This window comes from Pleuronectes platessa, chromosome 22 (assembly GCF_947347685.1).
Source record: "Pleuronectes platessa chromosome 22, fPlePla1.1, whole genome shotgun sequence".
NCBI classification, from domain to species: domain Eukaryota; kingdom Metazoa; phylum Chordata; class Actinopteri; order Pleuronectiformes; family Pleuronectidae; genus Pleuronectes; species Pleuronectes platessa.
The window spans coordinates 1,681,957-1,699,742 of record NC_070647.1 but is presented as its reverse complement, the minus strand read 5'-3'; the positions used below and the strand labels follow the sequence as shown (position 1 = coordinate 1,699,742).

Sequence of the window (17,786 nt, the reverse complement as noted above, 5' to 3'; positions counted from 1 at the left end):
CTCTGTGCGCTCTGCTCTCTGAGCTCTGCGCACTGTGAACGCTCTGCGCTCCCTGCGCTCTGGGTCGCTATGTGCGCCTGATGGTTCAGTCACGTTCACTGCAGTGAATTATTGATACACGCACAGTGTTAGAAGATATTATTAAAACCTGTTAATGACTTGGCTCCGTAACTCTGCGGTTAAATCTAATCTGAACGTAATTTGCTGTCAGTTGTTTCATATATTTTTTTATTAAAAGGCTCGTGGGGAACAGATATGTTGCGCGAGCAAAACTGATCTGTTGGTTTTAATGTAAATGATGAAGTGGATCAATAATCTGGCTTCAGTTCACCACCTCAAGTCTGCGTGGCCACTTTCCCGTCTCCAAAACATTTTTACGCATGGGTCACAGTTTGCGTGGAAATACGCAAATTCTCCCGTCAACTTTGTTTTGATAAATCCCAACGTTTGCGTAGGATTCTTAAAGTGGGCTATGTTTGTTTAATGCATGGTATTTTAACTTTGTTGAATTGGGTCTGGAGCCTTTAACTTCTCCCTTTTTAATCTGTTATTTGTAACAAGTCCAGGCCAGTACTTCAACCGTTGCACATGATCCAGTGCTGTTTGATCAGTCTTTTAAAATAATTTGCACGTATTAAATAAATTGTATATTTCTGAAATCACAGCCTCCCGTCCTGTTTATTCTGGATATGTGTGGTGAACCCAATTGACATTCAACTGTCACCCTAAACCAGGGGTCAGCAATTTGCGGCTCCGGAGCCGCATGCGGCTCTTCAGCCCCTCTGCAGTGGCTCCCTGTATAGTGTTGTGCGTATATTTTTTGCGAACGGTGACCTTAACGAATCAGTTTTCATATGATGAACGTGAGTGAACGTCAAGTTCACGTTAATTTTTCAATCCTCACCATATCAGGCCAGGGGCGGCTCCTGGTACAGGCGACATAGGCGGTTGCCTAGGGCAGTGATTTTTCAACCTTTTTTTGAGCCGCAAAACATTTTTTACATTTACAAAATCCTGGGGCACACCACCAACCAGAATTACACAAATTGACACTCTATGGCCTCACACAGTACATATAATACACATACTTAGTAACATAGTTTCCAAATGTATTTATACCCACTCAGTCTGAAACCTGGGCCTGTGAAGATTAACACAAAACTGATATCCTGGCAGGAATGGAATACAGACACACACGAAACTCTTCCTCAACCGCTCTCAGTGTCCCTCTGTTTTTAGTTTTTATCGCAGTCAAGCTTGAAAAGCTCAGCTCACACAGATATGTTGTGGAAAACGGGAGCAATGTCCAAATAGCTTTGTTGGCCAGAATGGGGAACTCCTTGCCAGCAGATAACCAAAAACTGTCCAAAGGAAGATCAGCCAAGTTTAGCTTTAAACCACGATCTTGTTTCAGTTCAATGAGTTCCTCTTGCTCCTGTAAAGTCATGTCCTTTCCAGCAACTGATGCTGAGCTGTATGGTTCCCTAACCCAGTCAAGGCATTCTGTGAAGGCTGAAGAGAAATAAAATTACTTCTCCTCAAGAGTTTTCAAATGTGTTCCTATCACCTCGCACATTGCAGCAGTATTGACATTATGCCGTTTCTCAGTGAGTGGGAACATCTCAAGGTTGCCACGCTGCACATGTTGTTGCCAGAGCTGCACATTTAAACGGAATCCATTTATTTTATCAGTGCTTGTAAGCAGGTTTTCATTTCGGCCTTGCATCCGTGTGTTCAGTTCATTCAGATGATGAAATATAACAGCCAGGTATGCCAGCTTTGCACACCACTCATCAGTTGCAAGCAGCTTTGAGTAATCTGACCTCTCAATTGTCAGAAGTACTTTCACCCACTGGAATAGAAGAGTATTACATTATCTGCCACACTTTATTACAGCACAGACCAGGGGTTGTTGCTCGGTGATCATTGAAAATTTCAATTTGCAATCTCCGCACGCCACGCTCCAAGTTGCGCGCCGGTGACCCTGAGAGTCGCGACGTCGGGCCCGCCCGGCCGCCCGCGTTGCGTACTCGAGCCTGTTCTTGCTTGGTGATGCAAAGGAGAAGAAGAAGAAGAAGAAGACTCTTGCTCAGTGATAAAGTAAAAAAAGAAATTCACGGTGTCTCTTGTCGTTGAGGGTCTCTCCGACCCTGAGAGTCGCGACGTCGGGCCCCCCCGGCCGCCCTCGTTTGCGTACTCGAGCCTGTTCTTGCTCGGTGATGCGAAGGAGAAGAAGAAGAAGAAGACTCTTGCTCAGTGATAAAGTAAAAAAAGAAATTCACGGTGTCTCTTGTCGTTGAGGGTCTCTCCGACCCTGAGAGTCGCGACGTCGGGCCCCCCCGGCCGCCCTCGTTTGCGTACTCGAGCCTGTTCTTGCTTGGTGATGCGAACGAGAAGAAGAAGAAGAACAAGAATAAGAAGAACAAGAAGAAAAAGACTTGCGCAGTAATAATAATAAAAAAGAAACTAATTTGTATTATTTTTTGTAGCTGCACGACACACGAGAAGACTCGAGACGGTGTAATGTAGGGCCCATCTCTTGTCGTTGGGGGTCTCCCCGACCCTGAGAGTCGTGACGTCAGGCCTGTCCGGCCGCCCGCGCTGCGTACTCGAGCCTGTTCTTGCTCAGTGATGTGAAGAAGAAGAAGAAGACTCTGGCGTAGTGATAATAATAAAAAAAAGCAATTCATTTTTATTGTATTTTCTATAGCTCCACACGACACACGAGAAGACTCGAGACGGTGTAAAGTAGGGCCCATCTCTTGTCGTTCGGGGTCACTCTGACCCTGGGACTTGCGACGTCGGACCGACCCGTCTCCCTCCGTTGTTTGCCCGAACCTGTTCCTGCTCAGTGATGCGAAGAAGAAGAAGAAGAAGAAGACTCTTGCTCAGTAATAATAATAAAGAAAATTAATTCATTTTTATTTTATTTTTGTATAGCTGCACACGACACACGCAAAGACGTATGTCTCTTGTCGTTCGGGGTCCCCGTGACCCTGAGACTCGCGACGTCAGGGCCACCCGTGTTGCGTACTCGAGCCTATTCTTGCTCAGTGATGTGAAGAAGAAGAAGCAGAAGAAGAAGACTCTTGCGCAGTGATAATAATAAAAAAAAGAAATTAATTTTTATTTTATTTTTTTATAGCTGCAAACGACACACGCCAAGACGTAGGGCCTGTCGCATGTCAGCCGTGGGTCCCCGTGACCTGAGGGCACGCGCCGCGAGCATCTCGGCTGCCAGTGTTGTGTACTGGAGCCTGTTCTTGCTCAGTGATAATAAAAATAATAACAATAAGAAGAAAATGCAGTGGCACACGTTTGACTCTTTTAAAAAAAATGATTTGTATTGCTGCACATGCCACGCGCAAAGTCGGGAGACCGTCACACGCACACAAACACATGCTGGGTCAACCAGACCCTGGGACAACACAAGGAAAAGTTCATTTCAGTGGAGATTATAAAAGGGTTGTGGGATGTTTTAAGTATCTCATATGAAATGTTCTGTTAATATTTATTATGTTAGTTTTTAGGGACATTGGACTTTTCTGTTTTAGCCTTGTTAACATTTAAAATGCAAAAATGAAAAGTTTCAAAATTACTGAACTTATCTTTTGTGAGTTTTAAAACTTCACATTTTCTCAAAACTGCGAGTTCAAGTGTCCCTGCTCGTCAGGCTCCAGAGGATTCAAGCAGTTTATCCACATGCCGACGTGAAATTGATCAGCCTGAGCAGTGACGTTCTCCATATGAACATTTAATACATTCATATCGTCCTGTTGATCACTCACACTCTTTACTGACTCACTCAGTCACATTCACTCACTCAGTGTTTGTTCTGTCACACGTCAATCACACACTTTGTCCACGAAGCTGTCAGGGGTAGTTTTAGCGTTCTGATTCTTGCTTATGGACACTTGGGCATGCAGACTGCAGTAGCTGGGGATCGAACCTGTGCTCCTCTGGTTAGAGGATGATCTGGTCTACGTCCTGAGCCACAACTGCCAAAATATGCAGCTGCAGAACCAGAATTTCTGTCCTGTATTCAACCTAAACCTTTAAGACGTTAGGTCCCGTTTCCCCTGATGAGACATGAGATGTGTCATATCACAAACTTACCATTTTTTGTTTTGCCAACATAACTTCAGCATCTTTACAAATTTAACTCAGTAAAGTTGGTTGAAGCAAATACGTTTGCAAATCCATTAAATATTCTCTGTTAATTATATTTAGAAATCGCAGTAACACAATTTCAAGTTTTTATTTTTACAGTGTAGAAACTTAACATTTGAGGCTTAAGTTTTCTTCTTGTGTCGGGTATTTATCAATAAATGTTAAATTAAGCTGCTTTGCTGTTTCATTCCTTTTGTACTTTTTTGTTTTTAATAAAGTCTCTGATGTTCTCTGGGATTTCTGCATCTTTGTGATTCAACGTGTAGAAAAGTTCAACACATCTGTGAAAGTTCAAATGTTCATTATCATCCCAGAGAATAAACTAATGTGAATTTGACCTGTAAGAGCAGCAAGGAAAAAGCTATTTGGTCAAACCTGTGACTCAACAGGAAAATGACAAAAACATTTTACACATGACAAGAAAAAATGTCAAATCTGGACAAAAATAGTTTTGCTGATTGTTCATCCAGCTGATAACCACAAGTCATGACCCTGAAGGATCCTGTGGGTGTTAACCTCTGGTCTTCATTCTACACAAACACTTTCTCACAAGCAGATTTTCACTTTCACTTTCACTTTTCCCCGGATTTAAGTGACGTAGAGGCTGATGCTAAATTCCCATTGGCTCAGAGGATGTCCCCGCCTCATAGGTTGTCCTCGTCTCCCCTGGTTTCGAATCTTTTCTCCACAGTCCATTTCTCTGGGTAAAGATAGGAGCTCATCTACCTTCAGCCCAGTAAAGAGGAACACACCACCGCTCACCATGTTCACTGTACTTTCCCTGCTTCTACTGACAGGAGCACACAGCGCGACGGCTCGTGAGTAAAAGTCAAGTTTCTACTTTGTTTTATTGTGTTTAGTTGATTTGCTCTGAAAGGTAAAATGCTCCATGTTTTTAAAAGACACTTAAATGATTTGAGGTCTGGTGTAATGTTTGGTTCCTTTATTGCAGATTGTAGAAGTTTAATAATGTTTCAAAGACTTTATTTAAAAGTTCATGTTGGTGAATGTCATCGATCTCATGTAAGAAGGAAAGATTATATTCTATTTCTGAAAAGATCAACTGAACAGGGACTTTTCTTTCTTTTGATCCTGACCGTTATTTGATTTCTTACTCATTTCTTACTGGTCAGAACCATTAAGATCAACACGGGCCGAACTGGTTCTGGACGAAATGACGCAGCGATTCTGAAGCGAAAGAGTCCAACAGACTCCGATGAATCAGGAACCAGTGAAACATGAAGCCATGTTTAAACTCAGCGACAAAACAACGACTTTCTTGTCTCGTGCACATAATGAACTGTTATATATGTAAAAATATGTATTTAACATCGTTTTAATTATTTATGATTCATCTCCCAGCGACTGTAACACCTCAGTTATTAATCTAAACTGTGTAAACTGACAAATACGGGGACGACTCAGTTTTTTTTTGTAGTCAGTAGATGGCGCTGTTTCCATATTAACAGGAAACTGTTGAGCACAATCAGCTTCCTGTTTTGTTGGTACAATGTTCAACATTATGCAGGCTGATAAAGACCGTGAGTGACGTAACTGACATGAGATATTACTAATTAATGATCTGTTATCAATGTGACCTCCTCCTCCAATACAATCAACACACATTGTTACTAGCACAAAACACAAATTCATCTCCAATGTAAATGATGTCAGTGAAAAGAAGCAGGGAGACAAAGAATCAGGAAGAGGCTGCCTCCATGATGAATAACTGACAGATGTCTGTTAATACTTTCTAATGTGATAACATCTGCACTGAAGCTGGACTGCTTGATGTGAGTCTGTCACAGATATGAAGATTTCAGCCTTTATGTTTGCACACATGCACCAAGTGTATTTTTACAGATTAAACAAAGAAGATTTGCATTTATCTTTACATTTTTTTAAAATGCATCTAAAAAACATACGTTTATTTTCTTAATTCAAGTTCTGTTTGGACGCATTATTAGATTCATAGTCATTTATAATGAAGCTTATGTTTAACATTGAAACATCAAGTCTCAATTACATGTCTTTGTCAAAAGTATTTGACTTTGACATCTTAGGAATCAGAGCCAAACACACAGATGAATTATTTTCAGTGGATTGATCTGAATCAGAAATGTTGTTGACAACCTAATGAACATGTTGTCATATTTTTATTGTTGTCAAATATTTTCTAAGTCTATGCATTTAAAAAATAGTCAAGCCATTCCTGTAACAAAATCTACTCTGCAGTAGAAAATATTATTTTCTAATATTAAACATTTGAGTCTTTAGATTGAATCCATTTTTAAGACGCAGCAGAATATTCAAATTAAAGAGTGTCTGGACTCTGGAGCAGACATTTTATCTATAAATGTGTTTTTGTGTTTGTTTCCTCACAACAGCTGAAGTTGTGTTGATTGTGCTTCATGTCTTTTTGACTCTGAGTGATTTATAAAACAGTCGTAAAACTAAAGTCAGGACTTGAACTTTTTCTTGCAGGGATTCACTCTCTGAAGTATTTCTACACTGCGTCCTCTGAAGTCCCAAACCTTCCAGAGTTTGTGGCTGTTGGTTTGGTTGATGACGTTCAGATATCGATTACTATGACAGCAACACAATGAAACTAGAACCCAAACAGGACTGGATGGTAAACGCAACTGATTCACAGTACTGGAAGAGGCAGACTCAGATTGCTTTGAGGTCACAGCATGCCGCCAAAAAACAAATGGAAACCTACACGGAACGCTTCAACCAAACTGGAGGTTTGTTTACATTTCACTCTCTAATAATAACACAACACACTCTCACACACACTCACACAAATGTATACAATCCTTAGCATATTTGCACCATTGCATTTCGCACTATTGCACACACTTGCACTATTATTTTCTTCAGGTGTGTATATATACAGTGCCTTGCATAAGTATTCACCCCCTTTGGACTTTTCTACATTTTGTCATGGTATAACCACAGATTAGAATTTATTTCATCATGAGTTTATGTAATGGACCAACACAAAATAGTGCATCATTTGGAAGTGGGGGGAAATATTACATGGATTTCACAATTATTTACAAATAAAAATCTGAAATGTGTTGAGTGCATATGTATTCACCCCCTTTACTGTGAAACCCCTAACAAAGATCTGGTGCGACCAATTGCATTCACAAGTCACATTTGCAAGTCACATAATTAGTAAATAGGGTCCACCTGTCTGCAATTTAATCTCAGTATAAATACACCTGTTCTGTGACGGACTCAGAGTTTGTTGGAGATCATTACTGAACAAACAGCATCATGAAGACCAAGGAGCTCACCAAACAGGTCAGGGATAAAGTTGTGGAGAAATATGAAGCAGGGTTAGGTAATAAAAAAATATCCAGAGCTTTGAACATCTCTCTGAGCACCATAAAATCCATCATAAGAAAATGGAAAGAATATGGCACAACCGCAAACCTACCAAGAGGAGGCCGTCCACCCAAACTGAAGAGTCGGACAAGGAGAAAATTAATCAGAGAAGCAACCAGGAGGCCCATGGTTACTCTGGAGGAGTTGCAGAGATCCACAGCTGAGGTGGGAGAATCTGTCCACAGGACAACTATTAGTCGTCTACTCCACAAATCTGGCCTTTATGGAAGAGTGGCAAGAAGAAAGCCATTGTTGAAAGGGATCCATAAAAAATCCCGTTTGGAGTTTGCCAGAAGCCATGTGGGAGACACAGCAAACATGTGGAAGAAGGTGCTCTGGTCAGATGAGACCAAAATTGAACTTTTTGGCCTCAATGCAAAACGCTAGGTGTGGCGAAAACCCAACACTTCCCATCACCCTGAGCACACCATCCCAACAGTGAAACATGGTGGTGGTAGCATCATGCTGTGGGGATGCTTCTCTTCAGCAGGTACAGGGAAACTGGTCAGAATAGAGGGAAAGATGGATGGAGCCAAATACAGGGAAATCCTTGAAGAAAATCTGATGCAGTCTGCAAAAGACTTGAGACTGGGGCGGAGGTTCATCTTCCAGCAGGACAATGACCCTAAACATACAGCCAGAGCTACAAAGGAATGGTTGGATTAAAGAATGTTAATGTCTTAAAATGGCCCAGTCAAAGCCCAGACCTCAATCCAATAGAGAATCTATGGCAAGACTTGAAGATTGTGGTTCACAGACGGTCTCCATCCAATCTGACTGAGCTTCATCTTTTTTGCCAAGAAGAATGGACAAACCTTTCCATCTCTAGATGTGCAAAGCTGGTAGAGACATACCCCAAAAGACTTGCAGCTCTAATTGCAGCGAAAGGGGGTTCTACCAAGTATTGACACAGGGGGGTGAATACTTATGCAGCCAACAGATGTCAACTTTTTTGTTATCATTATTGTTTGTGTCACAATAAAATTTATTTTGCACCTCCAAAGTACTATGCATGTTTTGTTGATCAAACGGGAAAAAGTTTATTTAAGTCTATTTGAATTCCAGTTAGTAACAGTACATAATGGGAAAAAGTCCAAGGGGGGTGAATACTTATGCAAGGCACTGTATATATTAGATATGTATATTTTATTCTATTTACATTTTTATATTCTTTTTTATCTTATTAATTTTTTTTGTCTAATTGTAATATTCTGAGCATTACCATAATAGAGCCTGTGACCCAAGTATTTCATTGCAAGCGACTGCTTATTGTAATCGTTGTGTACATGACAATAAACTCTTGAAACTTGAATCACACGCTCATATCAGTCACACACCAAAACACACAATCATATGCACGCTCACACAAACACACTCACATATGCATGTGTGATTGTGTGCGTGCGTGTGTATCTTTGTGTCTTTCTGTGTGTGTGGTGAAGATGTGATAATAACAGGTAAGATCTCTGTCTCTCTCAGGTCTTCACATTTTCCAGTTGATGCAGGGATGTGAATGGGACGATGAGACTGGGAAAGTTAAAGCTTTTGATCAGTATGGTTATGATGGAGAAGACTTCTTATCATTTGACATGGAGACAGAGACGTGGATCGCTCCAACACCAAAGAGTGTTTTCATCAAACTGAAGTGGGATCAGAATAAAGCTCAACTCGCATATTTTAAGTACTACTACACCCACGAGTGTCCTTCCTTTCTGAAGGAGCACCTGGAGCAGGGGAGGAGCTCTCTGCTGAGAACAGGTAACATCACAGAACCTCCATCAACTGAATGTTCCTCTTTCTTTCTCTGTGGCAGCGAACGAGAGCAAATACACAAACACCTGCTGGACTCAGTCTGCTCCCTGTCTGTTATCATCTCTCTCTCTCTCTCTCTCTCTCTCTCTCTCTCTCTCTCTCTCTCTCTCTGTCTCTCTCTCTCTCTCTCTTTGCTCTTTTCATGCCTCTGCTCTGGAGACCCCTATTCAGTTTGACTCACAAATGACCTGAATATATTTTGGTGGACAAAGATCAAAAGGTCAAGGTCACGGTAGCTGCACAAAGTATGTTTATGTTTCTTTGAACATGATATCGTAACATCAGATTTAGATTTGGTTCAAACTTTCACATGGACTCGAAGATTGATTGGTTATTGATTCGATTTTGGTTCCTGGAGGTCAAAGGTCAAGGTCACAGTGACCTCATGTTACTGTGAATGTGACATAATATCACTGCTCCTAGGGAACTTCATTACATCTGGCACAGTTCACTTGGAGTCACTGATGAATGGATTAGACCGGGTCCTCTGAAGGAAGCCGTCCCTGAATTGAGACCCAGCCGGAGCGTCCTCCCTCCTCACTGCCCGACCGACCTGCACTCACTTTGCACTTTAACAGAATATACCAACATTAATCAGAAGTGATCAGGACCTGTCCACTACATGAAGTGTACTTCATAAATACTTTGATATAAAACCTGTCAATAAATACTGTGATATTACTTTTACGTCATATCGTCCACCTCACTTCTTTGCATCACTTCAACGTCTATCTCTCACTCACATCTCATAGTTTGTTCACTTGTCTAGTTTATTAACAGACATGACTAATGCAACATAAATGGAATCAAACAGGAATGATATTATTTGTGTGCAATACATTATAATAACCCATAAACTATCTTTCTTTATCCTCCCCAGAGTTTCCCCGGATTTCTCTCCTCCAGAAGTCTCCCTCCTCTCCAGTCAGCTGCCACGCTACAGGTTTCTACCCCGACAGTGCTGTGATGTTCTGGAGGAGAGACGGGGAGGAGCTTCATGAGGACGTGTACCTCGGAGAGGTCCTCCCAAACCATGACGGGACCTTCCAGATGAGCTCTGACCTGAAGGTTTCATCCATCTCCCCTGAAGACTGGAGGAGGTACGACTGTGTGTTCCACATCTCTGGTGTGAAGGAGGACATCGTCACCAAACTGGACAAAGACTCAGTTGAGTCCAACAGAGGTGAGACTGTTTTTCATCTACAGTAACATTCCTGCAGGTCATGTTTGCTGATATGTAGCAGGAGAAGTTTTCTTTCATTAATGTATGTGAATAAATGTAGATCAGTGTTAAACCAGTGCATGTGCCCCCCCCTCCTTCACAATCATGTGACCCTGACAAATTAAGTTAGTTTTAATGACTTGTATGATTTTATTCCATGAAGTGTTTCTGTTTATCACTGGTCAGATGTGAGCCTTTCACAGAAATACTGGGGTCAGTGTAGATGTTTGATATGAAAACTTTTATTCTACAGAATTACAGTTTTTCTCGATTGCTTAAACACGATTTTCAAAACAGGGCCCGTGTTTTCAAAACACTACACACAATTAGCACAACCACACACCTGATTAGCAAAACACTACAGATCCTTTGCAAAATTAAACACTCTTGTAAAAACTATACACTTCTTTTTAAAAACCACACTTTGTTACCATATGAAACACACACGTTTCACATTAGTATACTCTGTTTGCACGAGTTACACTCTGCTGTGATAAACCTAAAACACTTTTAGCACTTCTACCTACCTATGATTAGAGTAGGCTACTATCAACAAAGTACAAATATAATGTAAATTCACCAAACACTACACAAGACCAATGTTGCAGACTGAAGAAACTCATTTATTTCTCAACACGCCCAAAATGTTGACATAGAGATTCATAATACTATAACCAAAGGTTTTGCTAATAGTGTACTACTTTTACAGTTTTTTTCGATTGCTTACAAACTAAAATTAAAAGTAGTACACTATTAGCAAAACCTTACACTCAAGAAGCAAAACATCAGCCCATATTTGCACAACTATAAGCACATTGTCAACCTCACACTTGTTGCAAAACTCTACACACAGTGATTTGCAAAACACTAAACACACTTAACATACATTACAGACAAAAATCGATCATGAAGTCACGTCCTTGCAATACCAAAGTACTGACTGTCAAATTACCACACCGTCCAACCAATTGGTTCAACACAGTCATCAGGTGTGCAAACACGTTTGCTTACAGTTTTTCACAATTGTTAACACACGTTTTTCAAAACAATAACAGCTTTCTCAAAACTGCACACAGACAACTGAAAACCTCACACACAAAATGCTAAGCCTGACACTCCCTTTGCAAGATGACTCTTTGCCATCAAATCTCTTACCTGTTCACAAAATGGAACTCGTGTTTTCATTTGGTACACACAGCCATATTTTCAAATGACACACACATACCATTCATTGGGAACACACAACTAAGCATTTGCTTGCACACTACCAAGCATTTACAGCACACTGAAGTGCAAAATTGAAAACACAATCATCAAAATGGACCACACCATATGAATGAATGAGCCATTTCTCCTTTTGTAAAATGTCTCAGTGTAGGCCTACTTTTTTCATAGTAAAACATAAAACAGCACACAAATATGCAGCATAAAAAGCTTAATTTCGGTACACACAGAGAACAGTACAGAACTGTAAACCGGCCTACTCAACCCCCCCCCCCTTCACAAAAATTACAGTTTTTCACAATCGTTAACACACGTTTTTCAAAACAATAACGGCTTTCTCAAAACTGCACACAGAAAACTAAAAACCTCACACACACAATGCTGACAGGCCTCGACACTCACGTCGCCACAGGCCTCCTCCATGGCCTGGAGCAGTGGCACCCGGTCCTGTGGGTTCCGTTCATATACCTTCCACCTCCAAGCTGAAAATAATTCCTCAATGGGATTCAGGAAAGGAGAATAAGGTGGAAGGTATATGATCTCCGTCTCCAGGCTGGGGTACCCCTCATCCAAGCCATGGAGGAGGCCTGTGACCAGATGGAGGTGGCAGCAATGCAAGGATGGATTCGTCATTCAAGACGTTTCTTTCCAAGGTGTCTTGCTAATGACAACATTGCCTGCGATGTTGATGAAATTCTCTGGCCAGATCCAGCTAGGCGAAGAGACAATGTCTAGTTTTTTGTTTTGAACTTACAATACGTAAAGTGACGTTTGGCTACAGTATTATGAATCTCCGTCAACATTTTGGGTGTGTTGAGAAATAAATGAGTTTCTTCAGTCTGCAACATTGGTCTTGTGTAGTGTTTGGTGAATTTACATTATATTTGTAATTTGTTGATAGTAGCCTACAGCAGAGTGTAACTCGTGCAAACAGAGTATAGTAATGTGAAACGTGTGTGTTTCATATGGTAACAAAGTGTGGTTTTTAAAAAGAAGTGTATAGTTTTTACAAGAGTGTTTAATTTTGCAAAGGATCTGTAGTGTTTTGCTAATTGGGTGTGTGGTTGTGCTAATTGTGTGTAGTGTTTTGAAAACACGGGCCCTGTTTTGAAAATCGTGCTTAAGCAATCGAGAAAAACTGTAATTTTAGTGTGTAAGCAATCCAAAAAAACTGTAATGAAACAGGAAAAACAAACAAATATCTCGTTCTTTACCTCGAGTAACAACAGACATTTAAGACATTTAAACCGGCGTCAATAAGCACAGATACAGTCATTATGTACAGATGAAAACTGAAAGTAGAAACAACAGCAGGACAAACTCACACGTTTAGTGTCTGTGTGTGTTTGTTGTGTCTCAGGACAGGATTGTAGTTCAGGGAGATTCTTGTCGTCCAACCTGCTTCATCTGTTCAGGTTGTGATGCTTTGTTTTTTTATTCCGCTCAACAGAGAAGCCCATCAGCGTGACCATCATCATCATCATCACTGCAGTGGTCGCTCTCATTGTCGTCAGCGCTGTCATTGGACTCATCGTGTACAGGAGGAAGAAAAGTACACAAACATTAAAAAGTGACAGTTTGTTGTCGATCGTTTGAGGAGGATCGCCACGAGAGAAAAACATGACACACTTCAGTTTTTGTTTTTATTGTAATATCTGAAATCATTTGTCTTTTCTTTTTATTTCAGCCCGAAGTACCTCACCTGGTAAGTAAAACTTCTATTTCTATTTGCTTTTCTTTTTATACTAACATGCTTTATGAGGACATCACATCACTCAATTTCTTCAAAATGTCCACAAATGTTCACTCCTTGGCCTTAGGCCTTGTCTACACTACTGCCCATATTTATTTCAATGGATATGAGGCTCCCACAGGAACCTGACCCAGTGCAGGACTCTAGTAAACCCTCTGTAGATTAGATAGTGTTCATTTTGTGCTGAAGAGAGTTTTCAGGACTGTTCCCTGCAGTGTTGGTGGTTTGTAATAAAAATGTCTGTTCAGAGGAGGATGGACTAACGATGTGTTTCTGACCTCACAGCTGGAAAAGATCCAGTTGCCTCACAGCCGCTGAGATCAAGTGATGGAGGTTCAAATTCTCCTAGTGACAAATCCTCCTGAACACAGTGAGTTGCTTCATCTGTTCAACAAAACTGCCTCAAAGTAGCAAAGTCACATATGTGTTATGGTCTGTAAAACCTCTGTTTAATTAGAAATAAAAAAATCTGCTGAGAGCAATGCACAGATCAGAAACATTCACGTTAATAGGACAGATAAATGTTGAATTAAAACTCAAATATCAGCAGTGACACAACAATTCAAATGTTAATAAACCTAATATTTAGGGCTTATCAATTTAATGTTAGAGTTTATTTTTTCTGAGTAAATTTTAACTTCACTGAGAGAATCATGGAATTATCAGGTCTCAATACTGTAAATACATAAAATACGTGGCTTCGTGGTTCTGACCATTTCATTTTTATTTATTTTTTTGTCTCTTCAGGTTTATGGACGAGAAGCAGTGTCACCACAGTGTTGGGACATGGTTTTTGTGCAAACCACAGGCCTCCTTTCAGTTAAACTTGAAACAAGCAAGCCGCATGTTCTGGAGTGAACTCAGTCTCCCAGAGTGCCACATGTTCCTTTTGTCTTAAGACAGTCAAGGAACTCCGTCTCCCAGGATGTAACAGGATGCTGCATTTCCTTTGGTCTGGGCAATGTCACACAAAAGTGTCAAAAACCACCAGGGTCAACTCCTATTGGTCACTCTGGTCCAAGACCTGTGAGGTCACCGGGGCCAATATAAGGAGAGGTCTCCCTAAAATCTTCCTCTCTTCTTCCATCCTGCCGAGGGCGGAAGGCTGCTCAAGCTCTCTTTTCCATCCACCCACCGAGGACAGCAGGGCTTTCCTGCCGTTTCTCCTGCTTTGGTGAGGAGAGGGCCTGGCTGCCCCAGCCTAATCTTCTTCTCCCACCAACTACCGGAGGTCAAAGGTGCAGCTCCCAGCTCATCTTCTCAAGGAAATGTCCTTGCTCTTCAAGCTCTACAAAACTCCTCGTAGCGACGCGATGTCCTGCGGGAGAACTTAATCCAGCATCTGAGCACACGCCTCGACAGAATCGCGAATGCAGAACTCTACGACCGAAAAGCCAGGAGACGTCACAGAACTGCAACTTCTTTTCCTCTTTCCCTCGGACTGGTAACATAATCTGGGCTTAATAATTATACTACGCTAAGCAAGACTGTTTATTTGATCGGTGTGTGTTTATAAGTTTGATATGTGGTGTGATATTGTGGCAACAAGTTATTTGAAAGTAATTGTTAGTTAGGCCCTTCACAGGCCTCCTCTGTAGGTCTCTCTGACTCTTGCATTATCTGATTAACATCTACGCAGACACACGCATAGTCTCCACCTAGTTAAACCTACCCCCGTAAAGCCACCTCAGAAGAAGGGGGGGGGGGGGGGGGGGGGGGCTCTTATCTTAGGGGATAAACTACCATTTTGAAAGCATTCTAGAAAGGTGTGAAATTTGGTCAGCCATTTTGGGAGGCCCCTAGTTTACATTCACACACACACTCATATTTAGTCAGTTAGTCAGTAGTTAGTTTGATTGTTTAGTAATTTGTGTTTTTATCTTTTCCCTTCTATGAAGGGTGGTGCCCCGCGATAACTTTAACCAATTAAAGTTATGATTTAATATTAATATTTTAAATATTAATGTTTTATATTTTATTTTGATAACCAAATTTATTGAGTGCATAAAGGCACACCATTATATGGTAACACTTTTTAAGCACTATTGCACAACAACAGTCTCCCCCTTACACTGGGAACTCATTGATTATTCATCACTCAAATAAACAGGCGACCAGAGCTCTGTAGCAGCTGCGGCTGGGACTCGTCAGCGTGAGTGACTTTGTTGATCGGGACGACAGCAGCTGATTCTCTGGTTGTGCTTCTGCAGACGGTCGAGCTTCACTGAGCTTTGAACAAACAGGAGAACGGCTCTTTGTGATTCCAGCAGCAGCTCTTTATCTGTCGCTGCTCAAATCACTGCAGGTCACTTTGACCGTTTCAGAAAGTGTTTCATCATCACTGTGGTGACTCGTGTTGATAATTCAACTCAGTCACAAATAATCCAGTTAACGACTCAATTTCATTTCCAGGAAATATACTGATTCATGATTTATACGAAGTAACATCAAACTACACACAATGAGGAGTTGTTGTGACACACGGACTCACAACACGAGCATCAGTACAAAAGTAGTTTTCCAGATGTGTAAATATTCAGATTTTATTTTATTTCTAATTTGGCCTGAACAAGAAATGAATTAATCAAGAGTTGCTTGTTTTTGTTTGTTTGGTTATATTCATGTTTTGCTGTGTTATTAACCGTAAAAGTTCATGTTAATGGAGATTATTAAAGGGTTGTGGGATGTTTTAAGTATATCAAAAGAAATGTTCTGTTAATATTTATTACGTTAGTTTTTAGGGACAAGGGACTTTTCTGTTTTAGCCTTGTTAAAATTTACACTGCAAAAATGAAAAGGTTAGAACGCCGCAAAATTACCGAACTTATCTTTCGTGAGTTTAAAAACTTCACATTTTGTCAAACTTGCGAGTTCTACTGTCCCTGCTCGTCAGGCTCCAGACGATTCAAGCAGTTTATTCCACATGCAGACGTGAAATTGATCACCCTGAGCAGTGACGTTCTCCATATGAACATTTGAATACATTCATATCGTCTTGTTGATCACTCACACACTTTACCGTACTCACTCAGTCACATTCACTCACTCAGTTTTTGTTCTGTCACACGTCAATCATACACATTGTCCACGAAGCTGTCAGGGATAGTGGAAGCATTCAGATTCTTGCTTATGGACACATTAGCATGCGGACTGGAGCAGCTGGGGATCAAACCTGTGCACCTCTGGTTAGTGGCCGATCCGGCCTACCTCCTGAGCCACAGCTGCCAAAACATGCAACTGCAGAACCAGAATTTTCAGATATTCAATCTAAACACTCACCTTTAAGACGTTAGGTCACGTTTCCCCTGATGAGACATGAGACGTGTCATATCACAAACGTACCATTTTGTGTTTTGCCTACTTAACTTATATTTAGAAATCGCAGTAACACAATTTCACGTTTTAATTTTTACAGTGTAGAAGCTGAACGTTTGACGCTCAATTTTTCTTCTTGTGTCGGGTTTTTATAAATAAATGTTAAATTAATCTGCTTTGCTGTTTCATTCCTTTTGTACTTGTGTTTTTAATAAAGTCTGTGATGTTCTCTGGGATTTCTGCCTCTTTGTGATTCAACGTGTAGAAAAGTTCAGAGAATAAGCTAATGTAGATTTGACCTGTAAGAGCAGCAAGGAAAAAGCTATTTGGTCAAACCCGTGACTCTCAACAGGAAAATGACAAAGACATTTTACACATGACATGAAAAATTGTCAAATCTGGACCAAAACAGTTTTGCTTTTCAGGGGGCGGGCGAAACTGGCAAGCGTGAACACAAAAGCACGACACTGGAGCAGTCTTGGAAATAGCAAAGTTCTCGTTTAATATAGCAGATCAGGGATCAAAAGCCCGGCAGACAGTCAGGTAGCGAACAAAGCAGACAAGGAGCAGGCAAAAGGGAATCCAGGGTCCAGAAGGTCAGAGCGGGGGTCAGGCAGAATACTTAGTCAGGAGATAACGCTGGAAGGCTAGGGAAGAACACACTAGACGATCGGGCAGAGAACAGAGGAAATGAGCTGGTAGATATACTGGGTGACTAATAACTTGATGGAAAGCAGGTGCATCTGTGGGTGGGGCAGGTAATGAGATCCGTGGAATGAGGAAATGCAGAGCAGGGGGGAGTGGCGGAATTCTGAAATGACATTAGGATTAGTATAAAAATTGGATAAGACAAAAAAAAAGTTAAGAGCAGGCTGCAGTTGTGACAATACAGCT

At 41.0% G+C, this 17,786-nt stretch overlaps 1 pseudogene; it reads left to right on the top strand.

The window, feature by feature from the left end:
• The first annotated feature begins 4,822 nt into the window (after positions 1-4,822).
• Positions 4,823-17,128, top strand: LOC128429023 (major histocompatibility complex class I-related gene protein-like; annotated as a pseudogene).
• Positions 17,129-17,786: the final 658 nt, after the last annotated feature.